This window comes from Aphelocoma coerulescens, chromosome 7 (genome assembly GCF_041296385.1).
Source record: "Aphelocoma coerulescens isolate FSJ_1873_10779 chromosome 7, UR_Acoe_1.0, whole genome shotgun sequence".
NCBI classification, from domain to species: Eukaryota; Metazoa; Chordata; class Aves; order Passeriformes; family Corvidae; genus Aphelocoma; species Aphelocoma coerulescens.
The window spans coordinates 10,035,378-10,058,072 of record NC_091021.1 but is presented as its reverse complement, the minus strand read 5'-3'; the positions used below and the strand labels follow the sequence as shown (position 1 = coordinate 10,058,072).

At 39.1% G+C, this 22,695-nt stretch overlaps 1 long non-coding RNA gene across 9 annotated transcripts in view; it reads right to left on the bottom strand.

Annotated features, from left to right (window-relative positions):
• The window catches only part of LOC138113569 (uncharacterized), a 212,736-nt gene that overhangs the window by 150,179 nt on the left and 39,862 nt on the right, over nt 1-22,695 (bottom strand). For 2 of the 9 annotated variants that reach the window (XR_011152245.1, XR_011152248.1), the window contains exon 2: nt 336-553. The exons of 6 other annotated variants lie outside the window; for them this stretch is intronic. This is a non-coding gene — a long non-coding RNA (uncharacterized lncRNA). Of the gene's footprint in view, nt 1-335; nt 554-2,153; nt 2,263-22,695 lie in introns of those variants that run through there. One more of the 9 variants, XR_011152247.1, reaches the window with a different exon arrangement.

Here is a 22,695-nt window from a genome sequence, read left to right as displayed (position 1 = left end):
CCATGAGAAGATTCTGTGAGTGCCTGATATTTCTAACTCAAAAAACATTTAAATTACATTCCCTAGCAGACCTTTTGCTGCCAGGCTGAAGCCCTGTTCTGTATGAAATCCTTCCACTTCCAGAAGAAGTGCTGCAGATGAACCCCCCACAGGGTATGGTGCAGTGCCTCTATTGATAAAAATCTCCCTCAGTCTACCCCACTTGTCTCTTTTCAGGGTTTCATCCCACAAGATCCTGCTCTGATCAGCTTGTCCTGCCTTCAGTTGCTGTTCCCTGCCCACAGCAAGAAACCGCTCACAGCAAAAAACTCCTGCACTGCAGCTTTGGATCTCACCTCAATAGAATGATCTTCAAAGTTATCCACACTTCCTTCTGCAATAATCTCTCCCTTTTTATGGTCAATGCTGCTGTCAGTCCTCATCCAGGCCGGAGACACATCAGGAGATGGCCAGGGGAGAAGCACAGGCTCCTTACCACATACTTAAGCAGGGATGCATCCAGGAGGAGAGCAGGAAGTGAGCATAAAGGAGAGGAGCATGGAGAACAGGCATCCTAGGGTGCACAGTAGAAATTCTGCCAATAAATTATAATTTTCTCAGAGATAAAGAGTTGCACAGATTTCTGAGACAGATCGATGTCAAAACCTCCAGCTTTCACTGCTGGACACACAAATCCATGGGCATTTCTGGCCACGTGACCATTCTCAACCCAGCTCTTGAGGAAGCATTTCCTTACTTTACCCTGGGGTTGTTTTTGCCATTGCCTGGATTTGTTGGGGGCTGTTCCTTTAGCCTGCCCTCATCTCCTGGAAAGCCACTCTGCCACACAAAGGAGGCTCCCAGGGCCTCCAGAAAGGGGAGCAGCTCTAACACCAGACCAAGTCTCCTGCCTTGGATGCCCTGGGCAGGACCCAGTGGGGATGGTGTCCTGTACAGCCACAAGCATGGGAACCTGCTCCGTTAGAAATCCATGCCACCACACAAGCCCCCAGCTGTCTTTTTGTTTCTGCTATTATAAGGTAAGAATCAGAGATAGATGTTTTTCTTAGATTCAAGCAAAAAGTCCTCTGATTATGGATTCCTACTTCTCCCATTTATCAGATGTTTCTGATAAATACATTTTGGGTTTGTTTCTAATAGGAAAATCTAGCCACTCTTAAGGCTTTGAAGGCAGAGGTGAATTGTGTCAAGCTTTATTGTGATTTATAGATGAGACTATTCAGTTTTATCACTGTCTGGTTAGATGGCGCTGCAGTACGTGACAGCCTGGCATAAAATCTTCCCTCACCCTCTACGTTAAGTCCAAACCCTTTTTTTTTTTCTTACAGATTACAGGTGTGAAAGACAGAAAATGTAAAATTACTGGGAGTTTAGCACTAAAAAATAATGATCCATTATAGTGACATCATTAACTACTTCTATCTGCCTGTTATGAAACTCAAAAAATGCATTTGGACAAAGATGTCTGACATAATTCAGGATATGTGGAGAGTCTGGAATAATGAGGAGCTGCACCATGAACACACACACAAAAGATTTCACCTTTCTTCCTGAGTTAATTATCTCTGAGAGAGGAGGCAAGCTCAGAACTGGTATTTGCTGTTGTATGCAAGTATTTAACATCTCCTTAAAGACTCAGATTTAAAAATAAATAAGCAATTTGACAAAAAATTATAAGCATTGACTTTGTCAGTGAAATTCCTTTTAAGACATTTAAGTTTGTTTTGAATTAAGTGAGCATGAACTAACCCCAGTGAGTGCCACAGGTCCATGGGGAACATGCAAGGTATTGCAGGGCCTGTGCCTTTCTTACAAGGAGAAAGTCTCTAGAGAAGGTTCTACACAGAGCTCTTACAAAAAGAGCATTGACCTCATATATACGTCTACCCAATGGAAAAGTCTGGCCATGCTTCCTGAAATAGAAAACAGTAGAATGAGCACATAATATCAGTATTCAGCTTTCTAATGAATAACTGAAATGTGCCTTTTTCAGAAATTAGTACTGTAAGCTGTACGAACAACAGAAAGAAGTACTCCGTAATGTTTTTAAACTGTCACCCTCACTTTTCTGATGCATTCAGCCATTTATATTTCTGGACATTCTAAAATCTAATCAAATTCAGCCAAAAATGGATTTGACAGAAACTATTTACCCTATAAAACACCTTTAGAGATGAAGTAATGAAGTTGCTGGGTAGTTGGAACACCGTTGCTCAGCATGTCCTATTCACTCTTGTCATCTTGGTATTTTCCCCCCATGCATCTGCTCTCACCTTTACGTGCCTGTAACAGAGCATAGCCCACTCCTGAGTCACAAATTTCCTCCTGTCTATGCATCTCTTGCTTTTCTCTAGCTTTACCACATTCTTAACTTTTTATTTTGTCTCTGCAGTGTTGTTTAGCTTGCTTTGCTCTCCTTTTTCTTCTCATTTCTTATTTCAGAAGCTTCTCTCAAAATCCTTATTGTCTTTTTCACAACTTATCAATCTTCCCTTCAACTTTCTCTTCTCCACATCTGTCTACCTCTACATGTCCCCTGGTATTTTTATTAAACATTCACACATGAGCTTCAGAAAGGCTGCAGGCAGAGCATCCCTGAGGGAGGAGGAGTGGAGGCCCTGGTCCACATGGCTGGGAGCCAGAGGGGTCTCAGCCCTCCTGAGAAATCAGTTTAGCTATTTGTCTTATACCACATCTTCCTGCAGTGCCCTCTTCTTGCCTGTGAACTGTAGGCACATACTCTATTTTACCTGACATAGCAACGTGCTTCTCAGACAAACCACCTGCAGATGCACCCTATGGATCAAGCTGGGAGCCCCCTCTGAGCTCCTGTCTCAGCCCTTCTGCAGCAGTGGTGGCTGTGAAGGCAGACCAGGTGCCATTCCTCAGTCATCAAGCCACATCACCTGGGCTATAAAGTCTCCTTAGAGACTAATGTGCAACCTGAGAATATAAATAGGTATCACCAAGAATAAAAGAATGTATGTTTTTATATTTATATATATATATATATTCAGTCCTCAGTCTTCCTCAGTCCTCAGAATTCTCAGTCTTCCTGTATTTAAATTTTAATGGTCATAAACAACGGAATCAGTTCAAAATAGAGATTTAAACACACCTTTGCTCTTGTGGTCCATTCTATTTGACAAATAGCTCACTCACTGGCCGAATTTTAGCAGCCTCCAAGTATTCCAGCAGGGGGCCAAAATGCTGTTCAACTGATAACATGAATTTTTTGTACCGTGTTTATTTTTACCATTGCATTATTTTCCTTTCTGCCTATTTATTTACACTCCCTGAGCCTGCATAGGCACTTTACTGAGATGTGTCTTGACAGCCAGCTTTCTCTGTTATGTCCATTTGTGTTGGTTTGTTTTTTCCTAGAGTGATTACAGCAGCTTATGCCTGGAACTTGCCATCAATGACATGCCTAATCTCTAGCTTGTTTTTCCATGCTCTGATACGACAGGAGGCATAGTTGTCTTTCTCCAGAGCAGATCACTGGCGCTTCCTATCATTTATTTATGCATGATCTGTTCAAGAACAACAATAAAATAGACCTAACAACAGTTTCTGAGAAATGCCAGGATTTTGCTTCCAGTTCTGTTCATAGATTCTCCTCTGTATTTTTACCTTGTGTTAAATCCATACAGAACATCACCCAAAGAAAGAAATATAATTTATTATTACTTTTATAAATTAATCTTTACCTCCACGAAGGTTAAAATCCCTCCCATCAAGGTTAAGCTCTGTCTATAACAGGTAATTCATATCTGTGCAGTAAGAACTTGTGTATGGCTTAAAGAGTTTTTAACAAAAGTAAAATATACAAAGACCGGAAGAAAATATTATTATCCCCACTATATCTCTCACTGGGCAAAGCAGAGGGAAAGATCAGGTAGAACAAGACAAATTGTAAGGGGGTTTGGTGGCAGAGACAAGACCTGGCCCTGGGCACCCTGAAGGTCCCCACCACTAAGGTCAGTCCCCACCACTAAGGTCAGTCCCCTCTACAGCTACCAGAGATTATATTAGTTTTACTCCATCGTAGGAAGGCACCAGTCTGAAAAAGCTCTTTTTTTTTGGTGATACAGTCTCAAACACCTTTCCTCACAGTTTGTAAGCTGAGGGAAAAACACCATGACAAGACTGTAAATCACACCCTCAAACAGACATGCCACTTAGCAAATATCGAGTAGATTCATAATATGTGATGTTTAGCTGGAAAGATCATCATCCTCAAGCACTTTTGAGGCGAGACCCCAGAGGATAATAGGAGTCTGAAGAGGGGCATTGTGGTTACAAATAAAAGCCAGCACCCTCTGATTCTCTCCTGAGCCACCCAGTTCCGCTCCCTGCAGCCAGAACCCCGCCGCATGCTGCCCTTTCCCAGTCACCCCAATTTTCATCACAGATCTGTTCCCACAGTCCTGATGCTGACACTCTGAAAGTGAATCATTGGCTCTCTGGCATCTCCATTTTGTTTGACATCCAGCAAGACAATGAACCACTGTGACAAATTACCAACATCAGAAATCCCATCAAGGAATATTGTGACAAATAGAAACTCTGCAATTACTTCTTTCATAGCCCTCGACATCGTGTCTGCAAGTAGCATCAATCAGACCATTCAAGATATGATTAGACAGTCTCTGAAACCCCTTTGCACTCTCCAGATGTGCCATTACGTGCTTTACTTGAGGAGAACTGTTACTAATTTTAATATAAATTTTCTAATCTTGGATGATACTTTGATCTTTTTTCCTGTTTTGTCATCATGGCCCTTTTTGTCAGGAGGCTCTAAGGTGCATATTTTCAAGGGTGGCCTCAAGTAATTTTATTGAACAATATAAAAAAACCCACTTTATCATCAATAATGTCCCTTATCTCCACTAACACTTTTATATAAATGTTGACAATATATCTAAACCAGATTGCTTTACAAAAGAATACACACGATGCTCAAGGACTAACATATGGCTTGGCAAAAGCCTGTGGGGTTAAAGTCTAGTACAGTTACTGTACCTTGGGTCAAATAAGTTCCAAGAAAGTTCCAGAAGAATAAACTCTATATTAAGGCTAATATTGGAACTAGTTATTATAATGTTTGATAAAGCATTAAGATAGATATTCAACTTCTAAAAAAGTTGAATAAACTGATCCCAAGACAGTAACTTTTTTTAAAAAAAATCTCGTTTATTCCTTGAGAATCCAAAAAATTCCAATTTTTCTTTATCCTTTAGAGAGCCTTCAGTGAAGTCATCAAGACAAATGAAAACTTTGTAGCTGTTTATGAAGACCTGACAGAGCTAAACAGACCTACTTGAAAAGGAAGTGTGATCTCCTCCTTTCTCAAGATATTAATTTACAACATAAGGATTATATAATGAAGTTTAAGGGACAGATCAGGTTTTATGACAGAATCATGTTAGTGCACAGACAGATAAGTTTATTTTCAGCTAATTCTAAAACAGAACAGCTTAAAATTAGTATATGCTGCTACAACTGTGCATAGTGAGAAACCATAATAATTTGGAGGGCTGTTTATTAGTTCAATTTAGGTGTGCCTTTCTTATAAGGACAAAGTCTCTAGAGAAGGTTTTCCTTCACACACACAATCCGAACACACTTCTGGTACTAAGATTTGAGTCATACTGTCAAAGGTGTCAAGGACTTAAGGCTGAGATATCTTATCTAATCTGCACTTGGCCAGCCCATATTTAGGGTCCACTAAAGACTACTTCTAGAGTATGAGGAATCTTCCAGATTTTGTCTAATAAGCAAGCTACACACACTCCAAATGGGGAGTGAAAATGAACTGTTAACAAGTGCCACAATGTGAGATATTGACGTGACTATATATGCTCCTACTAAGAATTAAGAATTCTATTAAGAATTAACAATATTTTAGATCTCATGAGATTATTCCACCAGTTAACAGCATTTGTAATTTTTAGCCACTTAATACTCTGTAATAGAAAACACACTACAAAAATAACTGGTGGGTTGCTAATATTCTTCATATCAAACACAGAAAATCAATTCACGAGAACAACAACATGAGCTTGCTTCATGTTTTCACACTTCATTTCCCAAGCTGAAACCACTTCAGACATTTCCAGCTGTCAGTTCCTGTCCCACCGGGGATCTGGAATATGCATTGAGATGCCTGGAGAGTTTTGGAGATAAAAGCAGTTGGGTGGAAAAGAGGGAGCTAGTATACAATGGTAGAAAAGACTTTCTGGCAGCAATAGGGAATGTGATCTGGTGTGCTCAGTGAATATACAGATGTTATATAGGCCTTATGGATACCTTTTTTTGAGCTTACTTCCTAAAACTCATATGTGTTGACCTTTTGAAGAGTTGTATTGGCGATTGTCTAGCATATATTTTAAAGGGATCAATTAGAAAGGGGTTTTAGTGTGGGTAGAAGATTAACTCCCTCAATAATGGGATCTCCCGGAGGGCTTGGCATGGTGGTGGCTATAAAGTCAGGCCTGTGCTTCTCTACTTGTCAGGATCATCTAACAAAAAAGAAATAAGAAGTGATAGGTGGTGGGGAATCTCCTACAGTTCAAAGAGATTTACAATTTCAGAGCAAAAGTTCGTGACATGTCTTTTCAAACCTCTGTCATAGACTTGTGGCTAAGCTCATTTCTGCTTGCGTGGCCCTGAATAATTACAGATTGTTGGCATTCTGTGAGAAACTGCATTTATCAGGAAGGGATTTGTGCTATCTGATGGGAAAGAGCCCATTGATTTTTTTTCAACCTGCTACAAGAACTGCTCTTGAAGCTGAAAAGATCCTTTAATGCATTAAAACGCCACAGATGACCAGTAATAATTCAATGAATAGTATTTTATGCATTCAGTAACAGCTTACACACAGGCTAAGATATTGAGAGATGAACCAAGCCAGTGGTTTAATTGAGTGTAACCACTGCATTCTTAGTATATTAAAGTATTTTGCAGGAGAAGGGATCAGGTAGAAGTTGGATGAAAAGGACATGGGAGTGTCATGGGAAAGTTAATTTCACTTGCACCAGCAAAATGAGGGTATTTGGAATGCTAAAGAAGGAAACTGGTTCAGAAGCTTTTAGAAGATAATCCCATTCACAAAGTCACTGAAGCTGGAAGGATGAATTTGGAGCTAAGGGAGTAGTTTCATTAGTTGGTGGTGGTGGGCATCTTTATGCTTCTTATGAGCTTTGAGTAAAGCATGAAAACCTGGTAACTTTTCTCAGGCTTTATAAGAAAATAACTGGAACAATTAAAATCTGTTAGCCTTACATAAATTAGATTATCAAAAGACTACACATTCTTGTTGAAGCTGGTAAACTCAAAGACAGCTTGGCCTCTCATTAAGGTCTGATTTTTTCTTCTCAACCAGATGAAATGAAGAGCTGGAAGAAAGAATAATGGAAAGAGAGAGAGTGCCAAATGATCTGACAAAAGACTGCTACAGCATGATGTAATGGTTGTATGGCAAAGGATGTGTGGCAATGCATTATGCTTGCATATTTTCGACTGACTTCCAGTCTTGTCAGCCCTCCTCTTCTACTCTGACACATCCTGGCACCACTTCTGTAATTTTACTACAAAGATGTGGAAAATGCCTGGAATCCCCTTGTGTTGTGGTGAAACTGAGCTTTTCAGCCTTGCAGACTACCTCAGCTTAAAGCTCTCTTAGAGATGTTATGAATCTGGCATGTTATGAGTCTGGCTTGAGCCAAAACTGAGTTTAAGCTTTTGCTTTCTGCCTTATACTCTTTGGAGGACTAGAGGGACAGAGAAACAAACCACACATTTACAATAAAATGTAATGAGATTGAGCTCTATGGTAAATACTTCTCTTAACAATATTTGGTTGCTTAAAGACTTTATAGTAAAGTTATTACTGCTTATATGAAGTATTACGGTATCCGATTACTGATATTACCAGTATGTATTCCAGTGCATCAGTATGTGCTCCAATATTTCCTTTAAGGGCTCTTTTATGCCATCATGCTGATACCACCATGACAGGAAGGGCTAAAGGAGCTAAGAGAAGGCCGATGAAAAATTTTCTCACTGACAGTATGCTGGATCCCAGCATAAGGTGAATTTTCTGCTGATTTTGAAGGTGGTCATCAGACCTTAATAAGGCCACACAACCTGAACAACCAAGGAAGGGCACAAATCAAGAGAGCAATGGGAGACATACAGAGTGGAATGCTTCACGAAAGTCATGTACAACAGCATGGTCGATCAGCTCAAATGTGCACAGCTCAGTTACCAGGGGCTAACAAACTTTACCTCAAGAAAGCATTTGGATATAGAATGCTTCACTGAAACAGAGGAAGCAGCAAACATTTAACATTTACTAAACATGTAGAAGAACCATCTCTTCTTAAAAGCACAGGAAAATCCTTTCTCTTCTCTGCTGCTGAAAGTATTAAAAAATGCATCTATGATTATGTAAATTCTCATTTTCTGCTGCAGCAAATGGGTATGGCTTCAACAAACCAGTGAAAGTCTGTCTGTGGTTCATAGATTCATTTTTGAATGCCGTCAACAATGATCATATTTTTCTTTGCCTTTATTGTGGAGCCTGGCACCCAAGGCATTACAAGGCAGCCCAAGACAAACCACCTGAATTTGGTGGGTGTGTGTGCGAGATGAACGTCTCCTAATATTTTAGTTCTTCTCACACTCCTCTACCTCATCGACCTTTCATCTTGCCCTCATTATCTGCTTCTCTCCCGTATCTTAAAGCTCAACCTAAAGCTTATTAAAGCGAAATGTAAACCCTTATTGAATGCAACAGACTTTGGATCAGGCCTGTAGGGGTTAATCAGGATGGATATGGATCACCTCTGTGAGCTGCCAAGTGCCTTCAGGTCTCAGTAGCATCAACAAACCTCACTGGACCATGCCTGGAGCTGGCTGGTGGCATCAGGACTGATGGGAGCCTGAGACAGCTTTTGAGTTTCAGAAGTTGTAGCATATTGATCTGACAGGCAGAGGAGCGACTGTGTGGGTATGTGGAGGCTCTAGGGAAGTATTTCACAGGGTTGGAAGCTTCTTAGGCCCATCTCAAATTTTCATTTGAGTTATCTTAATAGGCTTTTCCCATCAAGCCTCCTGGGGTTTAAGGGAAAAAAAAAAGGGATAAAAAATTAATTCAGGTTCATGTTCTTTTGTGACTGCTCCTACTGAGCACAATAAACTGACATGCTGCTTTTAATTAGCATTTAGTTAACTGCTCATTTTTGTGCAGAAACTATGCACCAACTCCAGTGAACACAAAGGTGCTCAGGAGAGGACAGGGATATTCTGCCTGTGGAAGATTGTGACAGGGTGGAATTATTTAAATAGCAACCCTTTAGGTTCAGTGCTCGGGGTCTCTCTGATTTGAAACCATACAGACAGAAACAATGAAATTTGAGCAGAAATCTAATTATTGATAACTCACCTTAGGCAACAAACTTCAAATCACTATCAAAGAATAGAATAACAGAAAATGCGGAATTGGAAGGGACCAATAAGGATCATCAGCATCCAGTTCCTGGCCCTGCACAGGACAGACCCAAGAATCACATCATGGGCCTGAGAACATTGTCCAAAGGCTTCTTGAGTAGTGGCTGTGCATTAAAACGTAAAGGGGTCGTACCAGGACAACACCAGCACAACCAAAAACTCAGCTCAGCAATCAGTGCCCAAACCCACAACAAACAAAGTTAAAGACTAACAGAAAATTAGAGATAATCTATGCAAAAAAGGGAATTAATCCATCTGTTGGCTGAATTCATGAACAGGGCAATAAGACTTCTCCACAGACTTGCAGATGGGCATCACCACATACACAAACTTGTAAGATGACCTACTGGTATGTGAAACTTGCAAGTCTTTTCAAGTGAGGTAAAAATGCAGCTCTTGCCTTTTCTTTCACGAGTCGGGAAATCCTGAAACAGTATTTTCTTTCCCAGGTTTAAGAAAATATTGATGACCTCCTTGTTTGTCCCACCTGCTGTTCTTGGTGACTATTCTCCAGACAGGAGCCAAACCCAACAGTGAGCTGCATTAGTTGGAAGCCTCTGATAATTTTTCAATACCCTGTCTTTATTATCATGGGAAATTCAACCACAGCAGCTGTCTTTGAAAAAAAAAGTTTAACATTTTCTTCCAGGCAGAAACAAGGCATTTACACTTTTAAACTCAGATAGGAAAGCAGGAAATTTTTATCATTATTTAATTATTAATACTGCTAAGCAGAGCTTGGTGTACCTGAGAAAATCTGAGTAATAACCATCACTGAACGTAACTTTTTACATGCCTTGTAAAACCAGGGCATTTTTGAGCACTGAAAGGTTGCTGGAAAGTCAGTCAGCACTACCAGAGTATCATTTAATTATTGTAAGCTTGACTGTATTATTTTCATAAAGAAAACAATTGCAAAATAGACAAAAAAGGGATGCATTGTTGCAGAATAGTAAAAATTGCAGTTCAATATATTAATCACACTGAATCCTGTGAGTTTTTGGCAGATAATAAATGTGTGATAGATTGATCACTAAAATCACATGCATATTATGAGCATAATCCTCACTTTAATGCAGGGTCATAGAATTTTACAGCCTAATAAGCTTACAAGGTTTCACCTGGAACATCAAAACAATTGCTAAAAGCATAATAAATTCTACAGCTAGCCATCTGCTTACCCTCCTGACCTTTCAAATCTTATAAAAACACAAGCTCATAATTTTTCACTCTATGAATTTCAGCCTTTTTTTTTTTTTTTTTTTTATACAGTATATTCAGAAGGTTACTTCATTTTTTCCATGTAATAAAGGGGATCCATTCCATTTGATAATATTTTCTGGCAATAGACATTTTTTCTTGAAAGGATTTTGAGTGCTATCTCTGGATCTAATGGGATTGTGGGGCATTGCCAGTTGTTTTATCTGGTTGGAAGCATTTATTTTGAGTCATGCTCTTCTTCTACGGGTTCACCCATCAGTCCCTATTGGAAATTACATCCAACAACTGCTCTGGAAGAAGATTAAATAGCACCAGTGTCTGTTTCCTGCCTTAATCTTTGGTATTGTGAATCACTCTGCTTTGTTTTTCAGAAAGTCATAAAGGTTAAGGTTTCCTATTTCTCAGCACTGAAATATTGTCTTTTCCCCTGAAATTAATATTTCTATTCCAGATAGACAATTGAGAATATAAAATGTATTGGTACATTTTTTAAGACATTGTACTACACCAATACTTTTATGTTGCCAAAACCCCTATACAGGATGTGTTTTATTTCTGAAGTGACATAAGTTAATAAGCAAATTATTGTAAATACGTTCCCTCGACCTCACTGATATGGACAGGAAGGAAAACCAATAAGAAAACATATACAAGAGAAAACTAAAAATTATCAACACAAAGAAAATAAATTAGGGCTTATGCATATAAAAGTTTAGGAAAATACAGCTTGGAGACATCAGCAGATAGAAAGAAAATGCCAAGGAACATCCTAGAAACAACTAACAAGCAACAGCAATCAGGGCAAGGGCTTTGCACTGATGTGGTCTCTGTGAAACACACCAGAGGACAGCATCCTGTTAGGATAAAGCCCATTGGTTCTCTGATGAATTCACTGGTGGAAAAATAATATTCCCTATCTTCCAGTGCCTGTAGTCCTTAAGGAAGGACTGCTCTTTCTTCTCTGTCCTGACTTGTCTCTGTCTCTGACCTGCTGTCCCCCAGGTTGTAGTGGCCAAAGCATTAGTTGGGAGGGACTCAGTCAGATGATGTCATTTTAATTCTTTCCCTAAAAGTGATATTCACAATTTTTTAGGATTTTTTTTTAAATTTTTCCCCTATACCAGTGGCAAGTACAATATGCATGTTCATATGGATATCAAAAAGCCACTACTTAATGTTCAGAAATACAAAGTGAAAAAATTCACTCAAATTAGTTCTGACAGTTCTTTCAAAGACTCTACATTTATCTTCACCAGTGAATAACTACAAGAATTATAAATCCACATGCAATTCTGAAAGTTTTGATTTTCAAAAAAACAACAACAAAAAACTTCTTTAGATTAGCATTACCTATTCTTCCCTGCCCCAAAATTCATTTATAGCAATTTTATTTTCTCCAGTTTCCTGACAAGGGGAAATCTGTGCAGTCTCTCCATATGGCTGTCTCCCTTAATAACCCTTGAACTTCCTGGTCACTTTTAAAAAGGCATAGCTTTCAGAGGTGTGAAACCACTGCAAATATAATGAAAACAGCTGACTGTTGAAAGGGGATCCAAATTATTGCCTCAGCTAAGGGAAAGATCTTTTCCCATTCTCAGAGATAAGAGCCAGCAAATCAGCACACATGTGCTCTGAACGAGCCACAGCAATTTGTCCAGCCAAATGAACTGGGGATGCTGCAGGGAGATAGGCTTCCTGCAAGAGGGAGATTGTCCAGGAATAATGAGAGAACCAGAGGAAACTGGTTGTAACTGGCAGTAAGATGATATTAGGGAATATAAGGTAAAAATCATGGAAAGCATGATTTTTAAAACCAGGTTCTGCTCACAAAACAATTTTTCTTTAAAATAATAATTAGACTACAGTACAGTAGTTCATCTGTTTGTGAGCTTTCCTTTAAAATACTTCTAAATTAAAGGTGTGAGTCAGTGTTTAAAAGAAACAGGAGAATACCTGCCTTTGCACCATACTGTAATGTGCAGGATGTAGGAAGCCACTTATGGGAACCATGTAGTCAGAATACGTGTCAGGAGAAAGAGCTCTCATTGAATTGGAATTCTTGACACATTCAGTGAATTAAGGTGGCCCACTGTTCTGTTTGCCAGCAAAATAACTGTTTGCTAATAAATCTGCCAGCTGTACTGTGTTAGCAAAGCATTAAATACAAACTCCTCCATAAGAAAGTGTGGACACTTCCAGGGGCTCTCCCAGCACAGGAGAGGAGTGACACTGGCCCCTGTGGAGAAGGACAGCTGAAGAGAACCACTAGGAATACTTTGGAATAGGAAGAAACAATGGGTTAAACTAGCATTATCTCCTGTTCATTGCAGCCAGTGAAACAGAGGATGAACCATGTAATGCCATTTCTCCTTTGTCACAGCTGCAGTCACAAGGCTAAGGCACCTGGACTCAGTTTGTCTTGGTCTCTATGTAATGTGCTGTCAGTTCCTGCTGCCTTTTCATTTGTCGTTATTTTGATTGGGAACCTCACTCTCATCACAGTAAATGTGATCAGAAGCAACGTTATCTTACACATTTCTTATGCCACCTGTCCAAGTCAACAGCACCAAGGTGATTTCAGAGTGGTTAAGGCCCATGAAAATGCAGTACCTAAAGGCACATTGCCCCATTATTTACTTGCTACCTTTCTGCAGCTGGAACTGCATTTGTTGGCAGGAGCTGAAACGTGGCCTTTTCTAGAATGTCACCCTTCTAAAACTGACATTATTTGCCTCAGTTCAAAATTTATCTATTCCATAGCTTATTTTCTTCTTGACTTAAACCTAAAACATAGGCCCAGAATCCTTTCCTGTGTTCCTTTTCTGTGAAAAATAAATAGCCAGTGCCAAAGTTATGTAAAACCTCCATTCTCATCTTTGGGGTAGAATTGTGACCAGGATAAAAGCGTATCCAAGCCTAACTCATAACCTACTCTGCAACAAGGAGAGCTGCCCCCACACCATGCAGAGCATCAGGGGGGGTCTGGCTGGTTGAAAATCAGTTCAGTGAGTAGTTCCTATTGGATACAGACAGATATTGTTAATTGCCATTTCATTTTTCCATAGTTTAGGTTTGCTTCTCTTCAGAACATCCATTGGAAAAGACAATTCTTGGCTTCCTACAACAGCCAGTATTTTTCTGGTGTAAGTCTTATTGGGTCAGAGGACAAATAGAAGCACTTTAACCTCTTTCCTTCATAAATAAAATGCAAAAAAGCTTCTCCTAGAACAGATCCAGCTTGGGGAGAAAGGGAGAAGCCCTCCAGAACAGCACAGGAAAGAAATGGCATTTGGGAAGAAGAATGTTTCTTTAAGGATAATCCAAACCAGGTTAGGGGCCATGTCTCTCACATTATGTGCTTTTTGGTCACACAGTCTTCAGTAAGGAAATGTGGTGGCTGGGAAAGGACAAGTCGCCCTGGAAATTAATAAACATCCTGAGTATCAGCAACAATTGCCACAGAATGTACAATATCACTGCAGCACGCAGGTCACTGTGCTCTTTTGATCTGTTAATTACTGCCAACAGTTTCAGCTGATAATTCTGAAAGACATGGGAAACTGTGTTCTTAAAAAATACCACTAAAAATTTAGTGAGAGGGGGTTTGAAACCAAGAAGAATGGATACTAATGGTGCAGTAATTAAGTAAATCAGAGATGATGAAAGCTAAAGAAAAAATTAGTGCTTAAATAAATAGAAAAGGAAACAAAGTTCAAATTATGATTACCTACAATTTCAGTCATTCCACTTCTCATTTAATCCACTTAAGCCTGGAGGGAATGGATAGCAGTTAAGATTTGTTTAATGGCACAATAGGAAACTGGGTTTCATCTTTCTTCACATTAGATGTGAGTGAGATTATTTCTAACACTTAATTCTAAGTAAGCAGAATTATTAATTCAGGATTCCAAACATAAAAAGACAGAGCAGAGGTTCCATTTCTAGTGGAAAAAAATTCTTTGCCACGTCCAAACAGTCTGACTAGTTGGCATTGTGATTTGGAAAGTCACAGAATGGATTGCTCAGTCGAAAAGGGATCTCACTGGCACTGTGTTTGTGGCCCATTAGCACCGCAGGCTTGAGTGGGATAAATTCAGTTTAGCAGGAGAATATGCTCAGTGTTTAATACACTTGGAGAGAGATTCCTTCAACGTGCTTCCCTCACTCCTCATTGCAAGCAGGGTCCCTTTGTGTCCCAGGGAACAAACCTCACATTTATGCAAATACACTGAGAAAGAATCACACACTCAGACAGAAGCACAGATGCTGCAGCCCTTAAACACAAAATAACCATGAAAAAGGAGCTCATCAGAAGTGCCTGGACAATAAGTTCATCCTCACATTTCAGATGTCTGTGTGCTGGCATTAAACAGACTTCAGAAACATGCTTTATCTGCACCTTCTTTCATTCTGTGAGACACTTTGTCAGCCTTGATGGTTCAACCAAATTTGAATAATTCCTGTTCTTCCACACTGATATCAGGTTTGCTTACAGGAAAATTATTTTGTATGCAGAGGATAAAATCACAACTGTAATTCAACCAGAATACAGCTGATTAAATGTAACAAAATAATACCTTGTTTTGTTGTGAACAAATACAGTATTACAGTCACATGCTTCAAATAAAAAAATCAAACCCATATTACATATCTTTTATATTTACTCCAAATAGGTTTCATAATATTTTCTACTCATTTGGTTTTATCCTTCAATAGCATAATTCTTACACACTGGACATCATTTGGTAGTCACTGTATATAACAAAATCTTAAAGACCAGATCCAGTATCACAGCCTGACTTCTAGGAATTACATCCTTAAAGGGGAGGAGGAAATGAGAAAAACTGAATAGACCATTGAGGTGAATGATTGTTGTTGAAGGAAATACAAGTTATTCTTTTCCTTTGGTCTGTTTTGTGGCACAGTTAAGAAGTTCACTGAAAATCAATACAAATTGTTATTACACAAACGAATTGCTACCAAACTAAAGACTAGATTTAGAATAATGTAAAAAATAGAAATAATCCAAAATCCCTATGTGCAATTGTTGATTTTCAAAAATGCAAACTACTTAATAGCCTTAGAGAGCTACATCAGTAAAATCATATTCTCATACAACCTCCTCTCTCATCCTGGGCTGCCCTCCCTTTCCAAATTCCAAAGCTGAAGGTTTGATTCTCAAAGTTGTATTTGCCCTCCATAACAGCCAGCACTTTCCAAAAACAATTTTAACAAGAGCTCTCCACACCAAAATAAACTAGATCTCCTTCTCCCCTTTTCTCCTTGTAAACAAACTCACTTTAAGATGGCATGAAGTTTTGTCTTGAATTGAAAGTGGATGAGATTAATCTAATCCTAAGGCCTCCTCAGTCTCCAAGGCATACAGCATTTTGTTTTGCAGCCACACTACTTGCAGCGAGGAGGATCCTCACCACAAAACAACTCAGGGTCTGAGAATGTTGTCCAGCAAGGTGAAGTGCTCAGAAAAATCTAGAATTTCATGCAAAGTTTCACTCACAGAGTTTATGAAAAGACTATTACAAAGTAGAGTGTGGGTATGATAGGGTGCTCTACTAAAATAACCAACACAATGGTGTAAAGTTTGTGTTTGCAGACTGAACAGTAGATGAATACAGAGGGATAGGATGGCAGCATTAATACTGAGGGTGTATCTTTACATTGCCTATAATGACATTCATCCCAAAGGCCAGCAGCAAGCTTGCTCTACATGCTGAATCCTTGATCTGGAATCTGTTTCACTGCACAAAATGACAGCTTGTGCTACCTGCTGCTTGCTTCTCTATTAGCACTTCAAATGGTCCTCATTCTCTAAGAAAAGGAATACCAGAAACCAAAGGATACTCAAAATCTAAAGTCACATCAGCAACAGTAGCCAGGCTAGGAAAAGAGAAGATGTGTCAATCTCTCTGAAAGGGCCTAACTATGAGGAAAAAATGGGGTATTCTCCTTGTTAAAACACTAAGCACTACCTGTGCAAATGCATGTACAAAATTATCTCCTCCAAGAAAACATGCCAGTATTCCCCTGGAGAAGTAAAAAACCTGGAGAAGTTTCAGGATGGGGAAAACTTTTCACGTTTTCACTGAGATATCCATCTTGTCAGGGTTGTTTCTTGTACGCTCTTAAGTTAATACAAACAACCAGCCAAAAAATACCATAGAGGATATTTGGGTTTTTGTTGTTGGAAATCCTCCTTACTATCTTTTCCTGTCTTTGGGCCTCCTTTTCTCCTCATTATTTTCTGAGTTCATTCTGTTCTGACTTAAAATTTAAAACACAGAAGATGGGGCAATTTGTCAGCTTGCTGAAGTGAAAAGCATAAATCTTGAGGGTAAGATCCTCAGGCAGTATAAATGTATCAGAGCCATAAATGAAGAAATCCCAGTGATGTACCAGGGGGCAGCTCCCACCTCCTTCCATTTGTCCATGGGGCATAAGGGCTGGCAGGTATGGGGTTGGGTTTTTATTTGAAACCTGTATTGTTCTAATCAGCTCTCTACTTAATGAGTGACAGTAGATGAACTACGTAGGGTAATAGATGCATAAACAAACGAGTTATGGATAGAGAGCTACCATCACCTTATCTCTCTTTTTAAATACACACTTGAAGGATATAGACCCATGGAAAAGCAATTATCAGAACATCCTGGTGCTCAATAATACATTAAATGCAAGATGGATACTGCCCCTGGAATATATGTGTGAGTGAACAGTAGCACTTCTTATTTACAAATACTTAAGGTAGAGAGCCAATATTCAAGGGTACAGTTGCCAAGTGTCTGTCCAAGGCCATACCACATAAGGTTCTCATTTGTGAAAGAGTTATAAAGGAGGTCAAGACTTAATTTGCTTAGATTCTTGGGTCTGTCAATCTTTATTCAAAATCTGTAGAAAAACCACACACTTGTGGTAGATGCTGTAACAATCTTGCCAGACCAAAAAACAGAACAGCAGCAGAATTGAACACCGTGCATTAGTATGACAAGTAACAACCTTCAGAGCAGAGATTGCACTACCTGCAGGCTACAGCACAGCAAGAAAACCTTGCTCTTGACTGCATGGCTCACATGATTAGTCATTTTTAGTGGCCTGCTGAAATTAATTTTCCTTGTAAAAGAAGCATTTTTATTTCCTATTCACTATATTGGCTTACAGTTATTTATTTCTTTTAAACTTTAAAACACAATTCCACTAATCACACAGTTACTCACTTTGAGACAAGGAAATTGTTATAGCATTTATTCATATTTATCGTTACTCCAAGAGTTTTATAATCATTATAGAAGTCACCATCAACCATATTACTAAAGTACACAATTTTTTCCTCAGTGCTTGACATCTCTGATTAATAAAGTTAAAGGGTTGTAGATGGCCTCTAATTTCCCAGCCCATTGCTGGCTTTCCTTTGCATGCATCAGTGTATTCTATCTAAATCCTCATGCTCCACATTCCACTGCCTGCAGGAGACAGAAGCTGTGAGCAGCAGAAAGACCATGTTCCCTAGTAACATACACCTTCCCAGACTGCATTCCTAATCTTGCTGTGAGGATTTTTCCTGGCAGATATGCAATTACTGCTCTTTCACATGGCCTCTCCTCTCATGCAGGGCAGGAGCCCTCACTTTTGGTAGCTATTTCCTATTAACCAGTCCTGCTGACTGGTAACATTCTCCTTTTCACCGAACACACCTGCCGTTTCACATGATGAAACCCAATACATTCTCAGCTTCCTACTGCACATTGATTACAAACCCCTAGCCAAGTATCTTAAAGCTAAACACATTAAAGGCCATATTTACTCACATTTGTTCAGGTTCAGTTCATGATATCCTTTTGCACCACTCTAAATGTTCACTCTGCTTTTCCCACTTCTCTGCCCTGAAATGACAACTTCGGTTCTTCTGACACACCTGAGGATCTCAGAGCAGTGAGCTTCCACAAGGTGCTGCTAGATATATAAACTATGTCTGTATATTTTTGTCTGTCTAGATCACTTGTGTTATACATAAAGGCTGAAGGAAAAATTTGAGTGCTGCTTTGCATTCTCAGTCAGGTTAATTATCATCAAGGCACATCCTTTGTGTTGCTCTAGAAATCAGAAACAATCACACCATTTCTTCTCGTTTGAAAATAAATATAGGTAATTTTATGTGGCCTCTAATTCACTGATATTATCCCAGACTGAAAATCAGAACATGAAAAGACAGAAATTAAGTGAGGGAAATTAAAGGAAGGACAAAAACACAGGCTCGTGTGTGTAGAAAGGACTGCCCATGTTTTCAGATGATACAGGTATCCACAGGACAGATAGAATTATAAATGTTTGTGTGATGCTGAGACTTTTAGACTGTTAAAAGTTGTTTTGGTTTTTTTTAAAGACTATTACTTTGGGATGCACAATCAAAAAATAACACTACCCCCCAGCCTTCCTAGTGAGTGCTCCTATGACCCTACATCCCAGAGCAATACCATTTCTTCCCTAGAACAGACTCACTGCAGCCTTAATGACTCCTGACATTTTCCCATCAGGTTCCCACTAGAAATTCTGTATGAAAATAACTGAGGCAAGAAGAGTTTGGCATCAGTGTGGGTTGAAGCTAAGAGCGATCTCAAGAATTTAAATCCATGATTGTTGATTCAAGAAATTATATCCAATATGAGAATATCTACTGGCTACAAAGATTCCTACCCAGAAAAGAGCAGGATAGTTTGAGTCTTTGTCCAAAATCTTTTAATGGACAGTATTGGCAAAGGCAAAGTTAGCATTACTAATACTCTGTGTATTTATAAATGTTAGTGTTGATTTCAATTCCACATTCCTAACACACCATTCCTTTTTTTCCCAGATGGAGATTACTTGCAACACGCTGAGTTGTGTGTCATCATCTTGTACTTCCCAATCCCCTCAGAGACCCTCCAGTTGAAGGATTTTTTTGAGTTTTCTTTCCATTCTCTGGGACAAAGCAGTATGGGGGAGCCTTCTCTGTCACTAAATGATGTTATTTAACTAGAGTTTATCACTTCTAGCTACCAGGACACCAAAGGACAACTTAAGGCGGGAAAAAACTGAAATACCAAAACCAAGGGAGAAGTGATAGATTATTCTGAATGTTCTGTATCCCAGATAGACCCACTCAACCTGCCAGCTTTTCCAGGGCACATTTGAAGACTGAGGATGGATGGTAACAGGTTTTCACAACACAGGGTGCAGGGAAAAGAAATATCACAAGCAGGAAAAAAACAACTCTCTTCAATGACAAATGACCCAATTTGTTCCTCCCTAGTAACTGTGGCAACTTGGTACAGCTTTGCAAATCTCTGTCATTGCTGCTGCGAATTGGTTGCTTTAAATGGATCCTCACTTTTCCTAAAGCAAGGCATGGCAAATTGCCTGTAAGTAGTTTTGGGTCAGGTACACCAATTTTCAGCTTGAAATTGCAATTATTTTTTCCAGCTTTCACTTCCTCTCACGTAGCCTTTGCTCAGCTTAAAGAGAGTCAGCATATATAATAATTTGCATTGCAAGGAATGTGATACAGCAATTAGAGAGGATGAACGTTTCAGATCAGGTTCCTTTCAGTTTGATTCTCTTCTGATACTTTTACTGTGGTTTTCCAGATCACACCCTCAGCTCCTGCATTTTCTAAAATCTGGGCAGCCTTTCAATTGTCTGACCTTTCAGTAAGCCATGCTTTCTCCAGATACTAACATTGAATATAATTTCACTCTATTCAGTATTAATAAACTGTAAACTACATCATTGCCTATTCCTGGCAAAGTGCCTGAATTAAATAGCTTTCTTAATGTATCTTCTATCTGTATTAGAGCTATTTAAAAGCAATATGCCAAGTGTGCTGATGATAAAAAGACCATTTTTCATTCATCTGTTTGCTTTTAAGCTCCACATATTCTGTGTGAACATTTTCCTTAGCATAAGCAGTTACCAATAGGAGTCTTTGTACTTAAAATACATAAATTACTATCTAGCTTTACAAAGAAATGACTGTTCTCCTGAGCAAGACTGTCAATTCTCCTTAGATGGTAAAAACCACATCTATCCCCACGCTAGTGAAAAATACCCATTTGGACAACTGATGTGACAGAAGTTTTCTTTGAACTACTTGTACCAGTCTGATCACTTTTGGAAAATATCAATTATAATTCATATAGTTGCCCAGGAGAATTTGTTTTAAGTGAACAGATGTTAGCTAGAAAACTTGGAAGAGAATAATATTAAACCTTTGTATTAATGTTCACTGTAAAAACATAACAGTAATCAGTAACCATCCATAATCAACAGTTAAGCTATTTTTTACAGATCTGTAAAGAGCTAAATAGTCAAATCCTAAATCTTGTATCTTGTGGTTATTTTAACTTGAACTCTGGACCAGAGGGATTCAATTCTGAAGCACAGAGAAGCCCCTTTTCCCACTTGGTTAACAGAATTATGTCAGGAGTGAGTTTTCTGTTGGGTATTTAACAGATATTTTGAACACAGTTGCCAAGTTTGTATCTTTCTGTACGAGGGAGAAAGAAAGAATGACAAAAATTAAGACCCAATAACTAGAAAATATTCTGTCTAAAGCGTAAAAAGTGTCCCCGGTTTTAGAAGGCTTTGCAAACACACAAAACAACAAACACCAACCACACATCAGTCTGGAGCCCAACAATGTAAACACTGAAGAACAAAAATATAATTTCAGCCCTTTTACATCAGTAGAGAGAAAACCTTTCTGAAAATCTGGAAGCTCTTCACTGCTTAAGAGCCCAGACCTTGGGTTTTCATGTGGCAGCTTGGGAGGATCTGAGGCTGATTGTGCAGCACGTGGCACACACTGGAGACAGGCAGGGCTCTTCCTACACTACAGTCACGTTGTTAAGTAATGAAATACTGATTTGCATCTTTACCCAGTAAAATTTCACATAAATATAGGTGCTGAAAATGTAACATTATTTATGGATAACAGCTGTCATATTCCCCAGCTGTTTGCTTGTTGCCTGCTATAACATATGTTAATTTAAACTTTCACCAAATGTCATGGATTGTTTGCAGTCCTCCAGCTGCAGCTTGGCAAATTTTTCCTTTAGGTTTCTGTTGGCTCTGGGAGTGATTACACAGACAGCCCATAACAACATAAACAAGTCTTGTGTGGCTGCTGAGCTGATCGTTAACTTGGCTAAGTGAATGCTTGCTGGAACAAGCAAAACAAGGAAAGTATCTCACTTATTTTCATTTCTCTGAGGTATTTTTGGATGCTGTCAGTAGAGGAAGCGCAGGGGACACCAGAGTCAAAGAAATCTTGAAGGGAAAAAGTGCATCACACAGAACAAATTTTTATTTCATCATTGGTGCTAAATTAAACTAAGTATAATCTACATTTTTAGAGAAATTGTATTCCACACAGGATGTCAAAAGTGACATCCTCAGTTTAAAAAGACAACCACAAAAATTTAATTGACCTAATATAGCAGGACTGTGAAATAAACTTTACAATCAATAAAAGTTTGCCATATAATATGAAAGAAAAAAAATAGTACAAACTGAATCTCACACTCTGTGCACAACTTCTAATGCACTGCATTGCACAGTAGGGAAAAAGCCACATAGCAATAAATAGTCTAAAGCAGAAAAATGAAGGTGGAGAAGAAAACAGCAAGGAGGATTGGGCAGGACTTGTCAGGCATCTTGAGTTTCTTTCTCATGGGAAGCTTTCCATCAGAATAAATACCATCTACATGCTGAAAACAAAGGCTGGTACAGAAGGGAGGCTCTGATTTCCTGTACAAGAGCTTTTCCATCCCTTCTGTACAGTGCTACCTCTTCCACAGTGGGACACTGGCCTTTCTCCAAAATGTGCAAACACTAAAACACCTCCTGCTTTCCCTGCTCAGAAATGATATTTAAATTACACTAAAGGTCAGCCTTGGCAGGCAG